This window comes from Peromyscus leucopus, unplaced genomic scaffold, assembly GCF_004664715.2.
Source record: "Peromyscus leucopus breed LL Stock unplaced genomic scaffold, UCI_PerLeu_2.1 scaffold_1180, whole genome shotgun sequence".
In the NCBI taxonomy this organism is placed as follows: domain Eukaryota; kingdom Metazoa; phylum Chordata; class Mammalia; order Rodentia; family Cricetidae; genus Peromyscus; species Peromyscus leucopus.
The window spans coordinates 555-17,545 of NW_023504315.1; the positions used below are offsets into that span (position 1 = coordinate 555).

The 16,991-nt window shown below is 43.0% G+C and overlaps 2 pseudogenes; one reads left to right on the forward strand and one right to left on the reverse strand.

Moving 5' to 3' along the window:
- The first annotated feature begins 675 nt into the window (after window positions 1-675).
- On the forward strand, window positions 676-7,060 carry LOC114686718 (annotated as a pseudogene).
- Window positions 7,061-15,876: 8,816 nt separating this feature from the next.
- LOC114686719 lies at window positions 15,877-16,985 on the reverse strand (annotated as a pseudogene).
- Window positions 16,986-16,991: the final 6 nt, after the last annotated feature.

Below are 16,991 nucleotides of genomic sequence, written 5' to 3' on the forward strand. Positions count from 1 at the left end.
ATGGAAATCACACAGAGAATCTGGATTGTATTGTCTTTGGGATTTTTAACTGCAAAAAGACATTTGATTGTAAAGGCTGTTGAGTTAAGCCACTATATATATTTTAAAGGTATCTGGACTTCAAAGTTCATAACTAAGAATATGCTACTTTGGAAAAGAGGTTCTGCTTTTGTTTATGCAGAAGATGTAGATGTATTCCGAATGGTCTTTTTTAAAAAGAAACACAGAGCCAAATACCGAATTAAAAGCCCAAGAGGTCAGAGCACTAGAGAGTAGCCCTGAGCTTACCAGCCACTGCTGTCCTTCCCCTGAGAAAAGAGACCTACTGCCTGTGTGTCTGTATTTTTATTCTGTTCTGAGTTCTCATTGTTTCTAAACCCAACCACATGACCTCCTAGTCACTGTCTGTTTATACAGACCTCCAGGTCTCTGTTGTTGGTATTGAGATTAAAGGCATGTGTCTCCAAGCTGGCTATGTCCTTGAACACAGAGACTGCATGCCATGTGATCGGAATAAGGGCATGTGCTAACACTGCCAGACTTCTGCTATGGCTTGCCCTTAGTTCTGACCCCCAGGCAACTTTATTTATTACCATAAAAATAAAATCACATTTCAGCACAAATAAAATATCGCCACATGTGGATTGCTTCCAGGCTGATATGGTTGATCATCCAAGACCCTCTGAAAGGTCTCTGATGGCACCATGGCCCAGATGATCCAACATCCAGAGTGGCTTCAAGGTAACTGGCTCATAGAATACAGCATCACAGACTATTCCAGTCAGGACTTGATTATAATTCTTAATTTTCTCAGGATCCCCATAAGAATTTGGTGCCCTCCATCAGCAGGAAGTAACCTGGAACACTACACCCACATTCCAAAAAAAATGGATTATAGAAGTTTTCTTTGTTAGAGATTGGTTACAAACTGCTATGGGTCTGCTCTTTTCTAAAGGGAAACAAATGAGCAGTGGATTTCAGGGAGAGGGGATATAGGAAGGCTGCTGTCAGGATGTATTGTATGAGAGAAGAATAAATTAAAAAGAAAAAAAGTGCCACCCACAACTGTGACTTCCTCTCTACCACTTTCAGGCAGACACAACTTCTCTCCCACTTCCTTGCAGGGACCCTCCACAAACCCACCATCAAGGCTGAGCCAGGCTCTGTGGTCACTTACAGAAGCCCCATGACCATCTGGTGTCAGGGGAGCCTGGATACAGAAATATGTTTTCTGCATAAAGAGGGAAGACAGAAACCCTTGGACACACAGACCCTAGAGAAGCCTGAGAACAAGGCCAAGTTCTCCATCCCTTCTGTGACACAGCAACATGGGGGACAATATCGCTGTTACTGTTACAGCTCAGCTGGCTGGTCAGAGCACAGTGACACCCTGGAGATTGTGTTGACAGGTGAGGGGACAGTCAGGGTCTCAGCCCCAGGCTCTGCTCTCAGGAGTATTCCCCTCCCACAGCCTAGCCCGGGAGAACATTATGGCTGTGTGAGTCCATGAAACAGTCTGCCTCCTTCTCTCCTAGGAATCTACTACTATAATAAACCCAGCCTGACAGCCTTGCCCAGCCCTGGGGTGACCTCAGAAGGGAACGTTATTCTCAAGTGTGTCTCCAAGGAGGGATATGATAAACTCGTTCTCACCAAGGATGACCAGAAGTTCCTCAGCTCCATGAACTCACAGTTTATATACAGTATTATGCAGTACCAAGCTTTATTCTCTATCGATCATGTAACACCAGACCACAGAGGGACATTCAGATGCTACGGTTACTACAAGCATGCCCCACACAGGTGGTCAGTACCCAGTGGACCCCTGGAAATACACATCTCAAGTGAGTCAGCCACACCATTGACCAATCTGTCCCACTGGGTAGTTGTAGGTAGAGAGAGGTTGAGGAAGAGCCTGGTGGCTGAGCCAGAGCCCCACTCCTGGGGAGAAGCAGTGACGTGTGCAGGGCAGGATGGGAGGGGATAAGTGTTTGATAAAAATCAGCTCCTCAATCACTAGCCTGACACCTTCCCTCTAGGCCTGTCCAAGAAGCCGTCCTTGCTGACTCACCAAGGCCAGATCCTGGACTCTGGGAAGAGCCTCACCCTGCAGTGTTTTTCTGACATCAACTATGACAGATTTGCACTGTACAAATTGGGGGGAGCTGACCTCACACAGCATGATGGCCAGTGGACCCAGGCTGGCCTCTCCATGGCCAGTTTCACACTGGGTCCTGTGAACATCTCTACTGGAGGCCAATACAGATGCTATGGTGCACACAACCTCTCCTGAGAGTGATCAGACTCCAGTGACCCCCTGGACATCCTGATCACAGGTGAGGGGGTAAATAGATTCCCTCAGGTACCTAACCTGTGCTTGGGCTGTCATGGGGGGAGTTAAGGAGCTGGGATGAGGGACAGAGATCTTAGGCAGGATCAGATACATAGACAAGCAGGAGAGGGGCTCAGGCAGAGAAGATAGAGTCCCAGGTGCTCAGGGCAGACCTGGATGAGTTATCAGCTCAGAACAATGAAGGAGCCTCTCACCATCCCTCTTCTCTTTAGGACAGCTTCCCTTCAGTCCTTCCCTCTCAGTGAAGCCTAACTCCACAGTACACTCTGGAGACAATGTGACCCTGCTGTGTCAGTCACCATACAAAGTGGACACTTTCATTCTGTCCAAGGAGGGTGCAGCCCAACAACCCCAGCGACTAAAATCAACGTTTCAAATCTGGGAGTTCCAGGCAGAATTCTCCATGAGTGCTGTGACCTCTGCCCTCTCAGGCAGCTACAGGTGCTATGGATCTCAAGACTCATCTCCCTACCTGCTGACACAAGCCAGTGCCCCTGTGGAGCTCACTGTCTCAGGTAAGGTGACCCTGAACTCTCAGGTGACTTACAATCCAAACCCTAGGAGAGCCCTTGACTTGGGTGGGATTAAGGGGACAATAGGAAGGTTAGTCAGAAGGCACTTTCCCTGCACAGAGAAGTGGATGCCAGCAGAGGTCTTCCAGTAATGTCCACTCCACCTTTTATTGAAATCTATGTTTGGGGTAGACACCATGAGGATCATGGGGAAGTTTCATGGTAGGTATTGAAAAGTTAGCAGAGGCAGTTCCCTGGATTTTTACCTCCTACCCTTCTCTTGTTTTTTTTCCCTAGGATCCATTGGAGTATCCAGCCTGTCACCCTCAAGGCCCATGCGAACAGATGGTGAGTATCGGGCACTTCAGTGAAGGGAGTATGCTGCATACTCATGGAGCCTCTGGCTGTTAGCCCAGAAAAGTTCTCATTTCTCTGTCACTTCAGCTTATGCATGTGGGAGTGAACAGAGATCCCAATGGAGAGTTCAGAAACCCAGGGATTAGTTTGTGCTACATAAGGTGGCATCCAGAGATATTTAGGCTCAGCCTGGAGGATGGGCCAGATGGATGACATGAAGAACACGAAACCCAGACACTCACCTCCCCATCCTGCCGCTAAAGGAACTGAGAGCAAACATCTCAGCTGCATGGAGTCAGACCCAAGGAGGCTATGTAAATACCCTATTGTAATGTGGGGCCCTGATGGACAGTAGCTAGTTATCAGCTTAATACAGTTGCTTCTAGAGATGCAGAACTGGACAAATCCTTCTGTTTCCAGAAAGCTGCTCCTCTGTTTATAAATGGAAGTTTGAGGCCCACACCATTAAGTTTCTTTCAGTTCTGGCCTTGGCTTCTCTTGAACAAAGAATCCTCTAGCACCTGATTCTGCAGTGGGGCTGTCCCACAGCTGTGGTGACATGTGCAAGGGTGAGGCACAGGGCCACACCAGGGATTCAGGACCCCTCCTCTGGATCATGGGGTTGGTTCTAGTATTCTTCATGAGTTCTGTGACCTACACTATCAGGGGCACCTGCAGGTGCTATGAATAAATCAACTCATCTCTGTACCTGTTGTCAGGTGCCAGTGACCATATGGAGCTCATTGTCTAAGGTGAGGGGATACAGACCTTTCTGAGATAAAGGGCATATCAGCATTATACATTTACAATTATTGGCTAGGAGTGAGTTCCAAATGCTGCAGAGGGTCATCCAGAAGGATATTCACCCTCATGATGGTGGAGGCCAACATGGATATTTCTAGGAATGCTCATAACAGTCCCTGCTTATGGAACTCAGAAATGTTTGAGATAGTCTAAAAGAGCATCTTGGGGAGGCCACAGACAGATATAAGATACTAGGCAGAAACCAATCCAGTGACAACCTTTGCTTATCACCCCCACTTACCAGTATTCTCAGACCCTTGCTCTCAGTGTATCTAGGACCCACAGTGTATCTATGGGAGGAGGTACCTTGGCGGAATAAGTACAAATCCTGCTATATTTTCCTTCTGTTCAAAACAGATCCACATCCATAGCTCAACACTACCAAATAGAAGTTGTCATAAGAACCTGAACATAACAGTGATCACATTAAGCAAAATAAAATCCAGCATTCTCAGTCAAAATCTATTGCTTTGTGGAGTCTGCAACATTTCTCTTCAGGGTGAAATTGAGGAACTGAGACTGTATGGGTTCATACTGAGACTGTACTTTTGAAGAGAGACAGCTAAGAATGTCTTCTCCTGCCCTTGGTGTGCTCATCAATCCACCATTGATTCTTGAGTCTCCAAAAGTGATGGAAGAGCTGAACCTCTCTCTACTCACAATATAACTGTTCTGTTTGTCTCAATAACTATTATTTGTAAAGAGGACAAAAGTAAGGGTTAGATATGTCAGTCTTGGGAATCTATACTTAGTGTGGGTTAGCCATGCCTTTGGGGAAAACATTAGGTGAAAGCCCAGAGATGTGCAATAATATACTCTTTCCTTCTTCACACACACACACACACACACACACACACACACACACACACACACACACACACACACACTTCACATCTTATTTTGAGAGCCAGGACTGCAAACACTCTGCATGACATTGCCCACACCTTATCCTGCATTTCCCACATGATATATGAAAGGAAAGAGATGTAGGACAATCTACCTCAGAAGGATGAGCTCCTACCTGAACTGGACATAGAGAAATTTCTTGGTCTGATGTAGGGAGTAACAACAGGGAAATTTATGAACAAGACAGGTTCTCAGTCTTAGCGTAAACCATATCTCATTTCTGAGAGACTGTAAGTTCTTTTCTCCTTGACCAGCCCTGGGTGGTCCCTGGGTACTCAGAACAGATCAGGGAAAGTCTCAGATCACAGGAGAGATGGGAGGTCTACGTGGGACAAGAGAACAAACACTCAGAAAAAAAATCATTTAGGAAATCATGCCAAACTGAGAATGTTGTCCACACAACCTCTTCTGAGCTAAACAGAGATACCACATTCAGAATGGCCCTGTGGCTGCTCAGTGTCATGACTCAGGGGTCAGTGCCTGGAATGTCTTGTCAATTTTTTCTACTCTGAATTTACTCTTTTCTTCAGGGGTTTTCACAGTGGTCCTGAAGAATCTAATAAGAACTCCTAGTGGGAACAGAGACTGTCTCTGAATCTTTTACTGGCTTTGGGGACCCTACTCCTCATACTTGGTCACTTTACCCCACCTTAATACAAGGGGAAGTGCTCAGTCTTACCTTGACTATACATCATGTGTTGTTGATACTCATGGGAGACCTGCCCTTTCCTAAACAGAAATGGAGGAGTGGATTCAAGGGTGAGAACAGAGGGATTGGGGAGAAGACTGGGAAGAGTGGTGGGAACTGCAGCTGGGATGTAACATAAACAAACAAATTAATTAATTAATGTATTTTTAAAAAGAATAAGAGAGGAACACAGCCATAACAGTGAAAAGATTCATCAAGACTTAGTGAGCTTTTAGGATAAGAATTATTGGTATTTACAATAATGAGAAAGTAGAATTCAGAAGAAACACCCAGATATCTTTATTTATTTTTTAGATTTATTATTTATTATGTATGCCATATATATGACTGCAGGCCAGAAGAGGGCACCAGTTCTCATTAGATTTGTGAGCACATGAGTTACTGGAATTGAACTCAACTCTAGAAGCAGTAATGTCTTAACTCTGAACATGTCTCAGTTCACCCACATCTCTTAAGCATGCACACATCCTATTTCTCTTCTTCTGTTCTCAGAATCAGTTGAGATTTTCAGTCCATCCCAGAACATGCCTAAACCCAACACAGTTGAACAAAGAGAATTTAAAGTCATAACACTGGAAACAGAGGCTCCAGGTTTTGTCACAGTAAGGCAGGGGACCTGGGTGGACATTTAGTTATCTTGGGAACATATAGTTATCTTGAGGAAATTTTGATCATCAGTAACCTCTGTAACTTCTTTGTCCACAACCACAGCCTCAGAGAACCAGGATCACACAGTGGAGAATCTCATCAGGATGGGATTTGCTGTCATGATCCTCATAGTCCTTGGGATTCTGGTCTTTGAGGCTTGGGGCAGCCAGAAGCAGGCCCAACGTGCAGCTGAGAAGTAATCAGAGAAGAAAGAAGTATACCTCTCAAGGTTCCAGAGTCTGGGAAATAAATGTGATGATCCCAAGAATTCTGTAAGAAAATCCAGTTCTTACACTGAGGAACTGGTGAGAGAATGTCCAGGGAGCGAATGTGATTTAGGTGCAGAGATAACCTTGGGTGTGATGAGATCCTTCCTCAGCAAATGAGTTTACATCCCTCCACCTACTGTGGGTGTTTGCTGACTGAACCAACTCCTTTATTGATCTATATAGTGAGGGAATATCCTGTCCCATCTGCCTGGCTTGCTCCTCATTTCTGTACATTTCTCCCCTCCCATGTGTCATTTTCCATTTTTAATAAATTGTCACATTCTCTGTGGCAGAAGCATCTCTCTATTGAACTAGAAATAGAGAATGTACCTCAATAACAAAAAAGACAAGTAAAGTCAGAGCCCAGAATTCAAAGTCACTCTGCCTATGATGTCTCAAAACTCTCCTTGTGACCCTCCATCCTTTCAGACTTCAACACATGTTCTTCATGGAGTTTCTCTTGAAATATAAAGCCAATGTTACCACACTGATGGAATATGGACTGTCCACAAGACAGTTTGGGCAGGACTTTGACAGTGTTTTCTTAACACAAATTTCTGATTTGTAGCAATTGCTAACCACTATAAATAACCCCATCAAAGAAACCTTCACAACAGCAAAGTCACATGACAGGTGTGAGGGTGTTGAGTCCAGAATGAAATTGGTGTGTTTTTCATTTCATTTTCCAATGCCTATTTCTCATATATGAAAAAGCAATTGGCTTGCAGATCAGTCATCCCAGATTCACCTTGCTAGAAAGACTTATCATACAATGATTCATAATTTCTACATAGAAACTCATGTTATATTCACACAATGACAGTGGTATTTATTTCCCTCTCTTTTATCCTATACTTCTGTTTCTGTATTAGGTAAGTCTTCAAGTACAAATCTGAAAATGTGTGAAGAGAGATGACTCTTAACTTCAAGACTTAATGAAAATTTTCTACTTTTTTTGTCAGGGACAAGGACAGAATCTCTAGTTAGTAGAAAAATACAGACCAATAAGACAGAACTAGATCATCTTACAGTCAGTGCTAGCAAACATTGAGTCAGATGACTTCATGTAAACATCTATACAAATCTGTTGCTGGCACTTATGCAGATGAAGCTCTTGCTCACCTGTAGCTATATAAACCTTCGTGGAGAGAAATAAAGTTGCACCTTGATCAGAATCCAGACTTGGTGTCTTTCTTTGTTCTCTTCCTACATTCTTAGTGTCGAAACCGTGAAGCTTGCAGTGCATTTTTCACAATTCAGTATGATACTGACATTGGTATTTTGACACATTAATTAGTCTGACTCTGGAGGTCTCTGTGACTAATTTCCTGTGACTGTTCATGATAAATGGCTGTGGGACACTGACAAATACTAACTCTTCATCAAAAACTGCCTCCATTATATATGCTTTTAATTTTAACCCTGTTACTATCATTAATACCATATGCTTTACAATGTTGGATGGGATTTACATGAATGGATAAATTCTACTTTTTCAGGAGGTGTTCTTTTCATTTTATAATACATACTCATGGCTAACAGCAGGATATCATCTAAAGAACTCACATTTAGTAAATGTTTTTCACATTGTTAACATTATAGAATACTTAGCAAAGTCTCATGAATACGATGTCACAGATTACTTGCTCTTCAGGACTGTCTCTACAGGTTGCAGGAATGATATTTTTGTAGATTTTGCAGCTGTGTTCATGGGAGGTTTTAGCCTATAATTTGTTTCTTCTAATTTCTTTTTCTTGATTTACAATTAGGTGATGCTGTCTTTACAGCATGGATTAGGTTACAAGTTCCATTCTCTAGACCTGAGTGTCCAGTTAATTAGGTAGCCTGTACTCAATTTCTCTCTCTACATAAGCAGATCCTTTTGTTTAGTTTTTGTTGTGTTATTGGGTTTTTTTTTTCAAGACAAGGTCACTCTGCAGAGCCCTAGCTGTCCTGGAACTCACTATGAAGACCTGGTTGTTCTTAATCTTACAGATATCCACCTTCCTCTGCCTCAGAAGTCTGAGTTTAAAAGAATGAGCCACCAGAACTATGAGCTAAGCAGGCCCTAGGAGACTACACTTGTCCACCCCATCAATACACCACCTCACTCTGTCCTCATGGAAAATGTTACCTGGACCTGTCAGACTTTCATCTGAATCTTGGAGGCCCATGGAGGGAGGAGATATGTCCTGGTCCAGAAACATGATGCCTAAAATAAATCTAGAAATTGATACTCTGATAGTTACTACATTGGAGGTCAATGGGAGACGTACAAGGAACTGGCATACTACATGACACCAACTAGCCTAGATGCTCTAAGGTCCTTTCTACTCTGTGCACAACACTAGTTTACAGGAAATTATACAAGGTGGTAAGGGGAACAGGTTGCTAATAGAAGCATGAGCAGAATCTATTGTCTCTGCCTCAGGGAAGAAATGGTTGTCCTATCTTCAACCATTACCAATATTCCCTAATACTTCAGACACTTCTACATGAAGCTGTCGGGGAAGGAATGAGCAACCTCAAAGTGAACCAGAAGAGAAAGGGCTGGTTGGATACAGCAAAGATGCCCAGTATCTGTGAAATTATAGACCGTCCTCCTATTCCTAAGTCAGCAAAATACATTCTGGCATCAGATGCAAGTGATCATGTCAGGAGTCTCAAACTTTGCTTCCATGTGTTGTCCTCTGAGAGGGTAGCATCAGGTTCTGATGTCTCTTAGACTCATTAATCAGGAAGGGCCAACAGACATGACTAAAGTATAATCTGATCAAAGCACATCCTCAGGTGAGGTTCCCTATTTCACAGGTGACTTTAGTCTACCTCAAGATGAAAAAAACTAACCATTGCACTCTCCCACCCTGATTCATATGCTCAGAAATTAGAATCTATATATGAATCCTCCCATGCCACTGAACTAGTTGATTCTCACACTAACCCTGAAAGACAGAGCACTGCCTCACTGTACCCAAAGAGGGGTGGATATAGATTAATACCATCTTCAGTTGAAAGTCAGCAAATGATATTCTTGTACCTTAGAGAGCAGCCAGATTATTTGATCCCCTGAGCATTAGTGCTGAGGGCATTGAGACAGGATCTGCATTGTAAAAACCAGAAACTTTGGCCCAGATAGTAAAGTAACAGAGGGAAAAGAAACAGAGTCAGGAAGCATGGAAGAAGAGGAGGGAGTAGGAGGGACTTCCTGTGCCAGAAATGAGGAAGTCAGAAGGTAAGGAAATTGCCAGTTAGAAATCACAAGCCCAGGCAAAGAGGGAAGTCGGCTTCCCCAGAGTCATCTAGGGCTTGCATAACTCTTTTTATTTTTCTTTTTAAAAATTATTTTTAGTCTTTTTTCTATTAAGAATTATTTTCATTCATTTTATATATCAATCGAAGATCCCCCTCTTCTCTCCTCCTACCCCTCCAGCCTCACCCTACCAACCTACCCCCTAATTCCCACCCCCAAGAAGGCAAGATGGAGAGACACATCCAGTAGAGGCAAGTCTAAGCCCTTCCCCCTGCCTCAAGGCTACACCACCAAGGTGAGGTTGCCCATCATAGGCAGTGGGCTCCAAAAAACCTCCTCATGCACCAGGGATGGATTCTGATCCTACAGCCAGAGGGCACCCCAAGCATATCAAGTCTCTCCAAGTAGAGGGCCTAGTCCAGTCCCACACAGGCTCCACAGCCATTGATCCAACTTTCATGAGTTCCCACTAGTTTGGTTTGGTAGTCTCTGCAGGTTTCCCCATCATGATCTTGATACAATTGCTCATAGAATCTCTCTTATCTCTCTTTGACTGGACTCCTGGAGCTCTGCCTGGTGTTTGGCTGTGGATCTCTGCATCTGCTTCCATCAGTCATTGGAATAAAGCTCTGTGATGACAGTTAAGGTATTCACTGGTCTGATCACTGGGGTAAGCAGTTTCAGTTCAGGCACCCTCTCCACTATTTCTAGTAGTCCAAGCTGGGGTCATGCTTGGGGATTTCTGGCAACTTCCATAGCATCAGGTTTCTCTATCCCCATAATATGGTATTTTATCATGGTATCTATCTTGGTATCTCTTTCATTGCTTTCCCACTCCATCCCTGTTCCAGCTCAACCATCCCATTCATTTATGTTCTCATCCCCTATTCCCTACCCTCCATTGCCCACCCCTCATCCCCAGTTTACTCATGGAGATCTCATCTGTTTCTCCTTCCCAGGGTTATCCATGTGTCCCTCTTTGGGTCTTCCTTGTTAGCTAGCTTCTCTAGAGTTGTGGGTTGTTGTCTGGATATATTTTGTTCTACAGCTAGTATCCACTTATGAGTGGGTACATACCATGTTTGTCCTTCTGAGTCTGAGTTACCTCACTCAGGATACTATTTTCTAGTTCCATCCATTTGCCTACAAACCTCATGATGTCATTGTTTTTCTCTGCTGAGTAGTACTCCATTGTGTATATGTACCACATTTTCTTAATCAGTCTTCAGTTGAGGGGCATCTAGGTTGTTTCCAGGTTCTGGCTATTATGAATAATGCTGCTATGAACATAGTTGAGCATATATCCCTGTGGTATGATTGAACATTCCCAAGAGTGATATATCTGGGTCTTGAGGAAGACTGATTCCCAGTTTTCTGAGGAACTGCCACACTGATTTCCAAAATTTGCATTCCCACCAATGGTGGAAGAGTGTTTTCCTTGCTCCATATTCTCTCCAACATAAGCTGTCTGTGGTGCTTTTGATCTTAGCCATTCTGACAGGTGAAAGATGGTATTTCAGAGTCATTTTGATATGCAGCTCCCTGATGACTAACGATGCTGACCAATTCCTTAAATGTCTTCCAACCATTTGAAATTCTTCCTTTGAGAATTCTCTGTTTAGCTCTATAGCCCATTTTTAAATTGTATTCTTTATTATTTTGATGTCTAGTTTCTTGAGTTCTTTATACATTTTGGAGATCAGCCCTCTCACAGATGTGGGGTTGGTGAAAATCTTTTCCCATTCTGTAGGCTGTCATTTTGTCTTATTTACTGTGTTCTTTTCCTTACAGAAACCTCTCAGTTTCAGGAGGTCCCATTTATTAATTGTTGCTTTCAGTGTCTATGCTACTGGTGTTAGATTTAGGAAATGGTATCCTGTGCCAATGCATTCAAGACTATTTCCTACTTTCTTTTCTATCAGGTTCAGTGTAACTGGTTTTATATTGAGGTCTTTGATTCACTTAGACTTGAGTTTTGTGCATGGCGATAGATATGTATCTATTTGCAATCTTCTACATGTTGATGTCCAGTTATGCCAGCACCATTTGTTAAAGATGCTTCCTTTTTTCCATGATACAGTTTTGGCTTCTTTGTCAAAAATTAGGTGTTCATAGGTGTGTGGGTTAATGTCAGGGTCTTCAATTTGATTCCATTGATCCACGTGTCAGTATTTATGCCAAAACCAAGCTGTTTTTTACTGCTATAGCTCCATAGTAGAGCTTGAGGTCAGGGATCGTGATGCCTCCAGAGGTGGCTTTGTTGTGCAGGATTCTTTTAGTTATCTTGGTTTTTTTTTTTTTTTGCTTTTCCATATGAAGTTGAGTATTATTCTTTCCAAGTCTGTGAAGAAATGTATTGGAATTTTGATGGGGATTGCATTTGGTCTGTAGATTGCTTTTGGTAAGATTGCCAACAAATACAAATTTAAATGTGAATTTGATTTGTTTCTTTTCACATATTTATGTGGGATATATCCTCCTGTTCAAAAGTTTAGAAGGTTTCTTTAAAAAAGTATTGCTGTGTACATGTTCATGGAATGAAATTTATAATCCTCTTCCTCACATACTTGTGATGGTTTGCAAATGTGCATCACTATTTCTCTTTTTTAAATGTTTGTTCTTTCCATTATAACTTTTAAATTACATTAATGTATTTATTCATTTTCTTTCAGTATATGTGTGTGATTATGTGTGTGTGCATATGCCACAACACAGGTATGGAGTTCAGAGGAAACTTCGCAAGTCAGTTTTCTCTTTGCATAGTATGGATTCTGTGGATTAGAGTCAGGACTTAAGACTTGTCTGTAGGCATGTGTACACTGAGGCACCTCACTAGTCCAACCCTTACCATCTCCACTTTCCTTTTTCTTTCTGCTTCGGAAAAGCAAAAATTCACTGGTTTCCAGGGGATCCCAGAGCAAGCAAAGCCATAGTTTTATTTGACATTTTTGAGGCTCAGTTTGTTCATGTGGCCACCCTTCCTCTTGTGGCAGTTGAGCACACAAGGGTGCAGGTGTGAGCAGGAATCGTGGGCAGCACTGTATGATCTTGTTGTCATTGTACTCATAGACAAGCTGACGAAGGGATGGCTGTATGATGCCACCATGAAGGTGCAGTTCCAGGAGCAGGGCAGAATCTTTCTGGATGAGGTAGTTGTCCTTGATACAGCCACCTTCTGTGTGCTGGGCTGCAAATATCAGTTGTGCTGGTTAGGTGGGATGCCTTCCCAGGCTTGGAATTTAACATGACATTTGAAATGGTTTGACTGGGATATACCTAGAGTGTGATGGTCTTGTCATTCATGGCCTTGGCGAAGATCTGCATGTTAGTGTCTGCTTAGATACCTAGTTAAAGAGAAAAAGAGCTCAGTTGAAGTATTTTATTCCCCTTTACTTTCGGTGCTAGGGAATGATGGAGGGCTTCTAGTATCCTAAAAACTTATTCTATCCCTGTGTCACACCCCAGCTCTATTTTGTGGTTTTTCCATTTCTGGTATTACTTTTAGTTTTTCCATTGTTATCTATTTCTTACATTTACGGGTTTAATTATTTTTGTTATTGTTTTCAGACAGGCTTTCTCTGTGTATCCCTGTCTGTGCTAGAGCTGGTTATGTAAACCAGGCAGCTCTGGAATTCTCAGAGATCCTTCTGCCTCTGCTTCCAAAGTGCTAGGAGTAAAGCTGTGAGACACCACAACAAGTCAGGGGGTTACATTTTTAAGTGTTTGAAAATTTAATACCTGTGTATGTTATGTTTTCTCTGCGCCCATATTCCCAACCTTCCAATTATCCCTCACCCTCTCTTGTTGGATCACCTCCTCACTGACCTGATTTTATTTCATTCTTTCCCTCACCCACCGGTTGTTGAAAATGTGCTGTTTAATTCCTATGAAGCTATGAGAGGCCCCATTTCTCCCTTCATTTAATGTGAGTTTCCTCCCACTGTGGTCTGAGCTGATTCTAGCTCTGAGCTCATCTTCCTAATGCTGAGACCTGCTCTGTGACTTGCAGTGATCTGTCCTGGAGAGTGCTGTGTGTTCATTGTGGGTTGGAAGGTTCTTGCATAATTTGGTGCATTTGATCTGCAGTGTTGCTTATGTCTGCTGCTTCCTTACTGATGTGCTATCTGGATGCTTTGTGCAACGTTAAAGTTGTCAGAAGGGTCTACACTGCCATGTGGTTCTGTGTGTGTACCTGAATGTGTGCCAGTACATGTTTGCTTTTATGTGGGTCAATATGTCTTCATATATTAATTTTACAATCTTTACATGTCTTGAGTATTTTCCCTGCATGCATTCATATGCTGTGTACATTCATCATATATGTTCCTGGTTCCTGTGGTGTTCAGAAGAGGACATTGGATCTCCTAGGACTGGAGTTACTGGTGGTTCTGAGCCATGATATATGTGGTGGGACCCATCTCTGGTCCTGTGCAAAAGCAATAAGTGCCCTTTTCAACTAAGCCACCTCTCCAGTGCTTAATAAATCTTCATTATGTTATATTCACTGATGAGTTAATATTTTTGTTCTTAAGAAGCAATTTTATTCTTGATGTATATTATCCAAAATTATCACTACATTTCAAGTTTATATCTAATATCAATCTTTTACTACAATACTAAGTCTCTCTTTTTTCCCTCACTTTTAGAAATGTGTTCCTTGAGAATTTTATATGGAGATTATGAGATGGTAGAGGCAACTGGGAGAGGCACTGGTATTTTAGTGAACAAAGCTGGTGTGTGTGTGTGTGTGTGTGTGTGTGTGTGTGTGTGTGTGTGTGTGTGTTAGACACAGCTTGTGTCCTGGAATGTTTGTCTTATAGGGAGATACGTGCTTGTGGGAAGAGAGTTTAGTCCTGCTGGCTGTAAATACCAGGAAGGAATTATGTATGATATTGCAGGAAGAACAGTCTAAGGATTTAGCATGGTGGAGTTTGAGGACATGAGATCTGTAGTGTCGAGAGGAATAGGATGACGTGTTTGGGAGCATGGGACAATGTGCTACGTGGATGGTTTGAGAGTATAGACAATGTCTCGAGTCTTCACTGAGCCGAAACTGTGTCAATCCTCAGGAACAGTAACAGAAACAGCTCAGGTGAAGACTATTTGGAGTTAATGTCAGAATGTGGAGGGAAGAATGGAGAAAAAGAAGATGCCTAAGCAGCACACTTTCTTAATCCCCAGAGTTATAAACCAGAACACACTCCTTCCATGCCATTGAACTGGCTGACCTTCACACTAGCCTGAAAGGAAGGTAGTTACCATCATATTGTCCAGAGGAAGGGAGGAGGGGCATTACTACCTGCTTGGGAAGAGCATTCATGAATACTACTCTGGTACCTTATATGGAATCAGGTAAATTTTCTCCTCTGAGCATTAGTGTCTGATGCATTAAGACAGAGCCAGAAGTGTGAGATGAGGGTCTATGGCCGAGAAAGAATGGAAGCCAAGGAAACAGAATTTATGAAGACGTTTAGCTGCAGAGGTGGGAGGGAGAGAGGCTTCCCTTTACGGAAAAGAAAAATTCGGAGGAAACAGCCAATTACCAACTTGTCAACTACAAACCTAGGATAGAAGGAAGGTCAGCTACTCCCAGTGAGTCACCTAGGGCTTGTAGAGCTCTCCACAAACTCTCTTGGGTACTGGCCTGATGGCCATGTTTGATCTGACTAACTACTTTGGCGTTTTGGGATTCCTGAAGGAAAAAAAAAAAAAAAGATGCTTTCTCTCCTGAGCGGAGGGCTGGCTATGGGACCCCTGAGTGTCCTCTCATTTGTCAGTGTTGGTTCTCCTAAGTCACAGCTCTCCATGCCAGAGTACCTTTTCCTATCAATAGTGAGCCATTGAGTTCCCTTTAGAAATCAAGGCAAGTCGCTTCCCTCAGAACCCCAGAAAATAGAAGATGAAATGCACATATGCCATTAATACATCACTACAGTGATGCAAATTTACCAAGCACTCGGTGCTTCTTTCTGGAATTGAGTAAGACCCTTGGTTAAAGAAATAATTTTGCCCTCACACACACTCACTCTTTACAAGCCTTTAGTTGGGAAAAATAGAAGAGGGAGATCTCAGGGAAACATGTGCACCACCCACCACGAGAGCAGTCCTTGTCATTTCAGAGTCTAGTATGCCTTCCTATCCACAAGGTTTCCTCTGGAGTCTTCATGTTTATCCCAGCTGTCAGTCTTCCATTGTTCTGAAGCCTGCTGCAGGTTCAGCTTTGTCAACAAGGAGACAGGATCTTCAATCTGTGTCACATGTGGGATGCCCAAACACCTTATGCCATGAGCATGACATCATTCAGCAAAGTGCCCCTGGAAGGTCTTTGGACCTCGGTAGGTGTAGCTTCCACACATCTCACAGCTGTAGATGATATTCAGTCCATGAAGATTATATAGTCAGTAGGGGATGGGTTTGCCACCCTAGTCTAAGGGCAGATTTGGGGGGTTGTAAATGATTTCATTCTCTTGCTGTGAATATCGTTCTGTATAAATAAAACACTGATTGGCCAGTGCCCAGGCAGGAAGTATAGGCGGGACAAGGAGAGAAGAATTCTGGGAAGTGGAAGGCTGAGTAGGGGAGACACTGCCAGCCATTGTTGCCATGACAAGCAGCATGTGAAGATGCCGGTAAGCCATGAGCCACATGACAGGGTATAGATTTATAGAAATGGATTAATTTCAGATAAAAGAACAGTTAGCAAGAAGCCTGCCACGGCCATACAGTTTTTAAATAATATAAGCGTCTGTGTGTTTATTTTATAAGTGGGCTGTCGGACTGCCGGGGCTTGGTGGGACACAGAGAAAAAACTCCAGCTACATTCTCTTCATCTTCACTTCAGTTCTCAATGATCTGCTCTTCCTCCTCCTGCTCTTTTCCTGTCTTGGCTTGCTTTGGCTGTATATTTTCATGAGTGAGCTGTCACTGTTCCCCAAGAATCTCCACATATGCATAGACCTGGGCTTCTAGGAAAGCTATGTCTTTGTTACTTTCAGTGTCTCTTGTGCCCTTTGGTTTGGGACTTTGGGCAATAAGAGTGGTATAGAGTGATTCCGGTGGCTTTCTGTTGGTGTTGAATAACCTGAACTGGCTCTTCTAAGGTCCCACTACAATTCAGGCCTAAAGCTAACAGTGTGGATCTCAACCAGTCCAGACCCAGGGAAGCCAACTCCTCCCAGAAAGG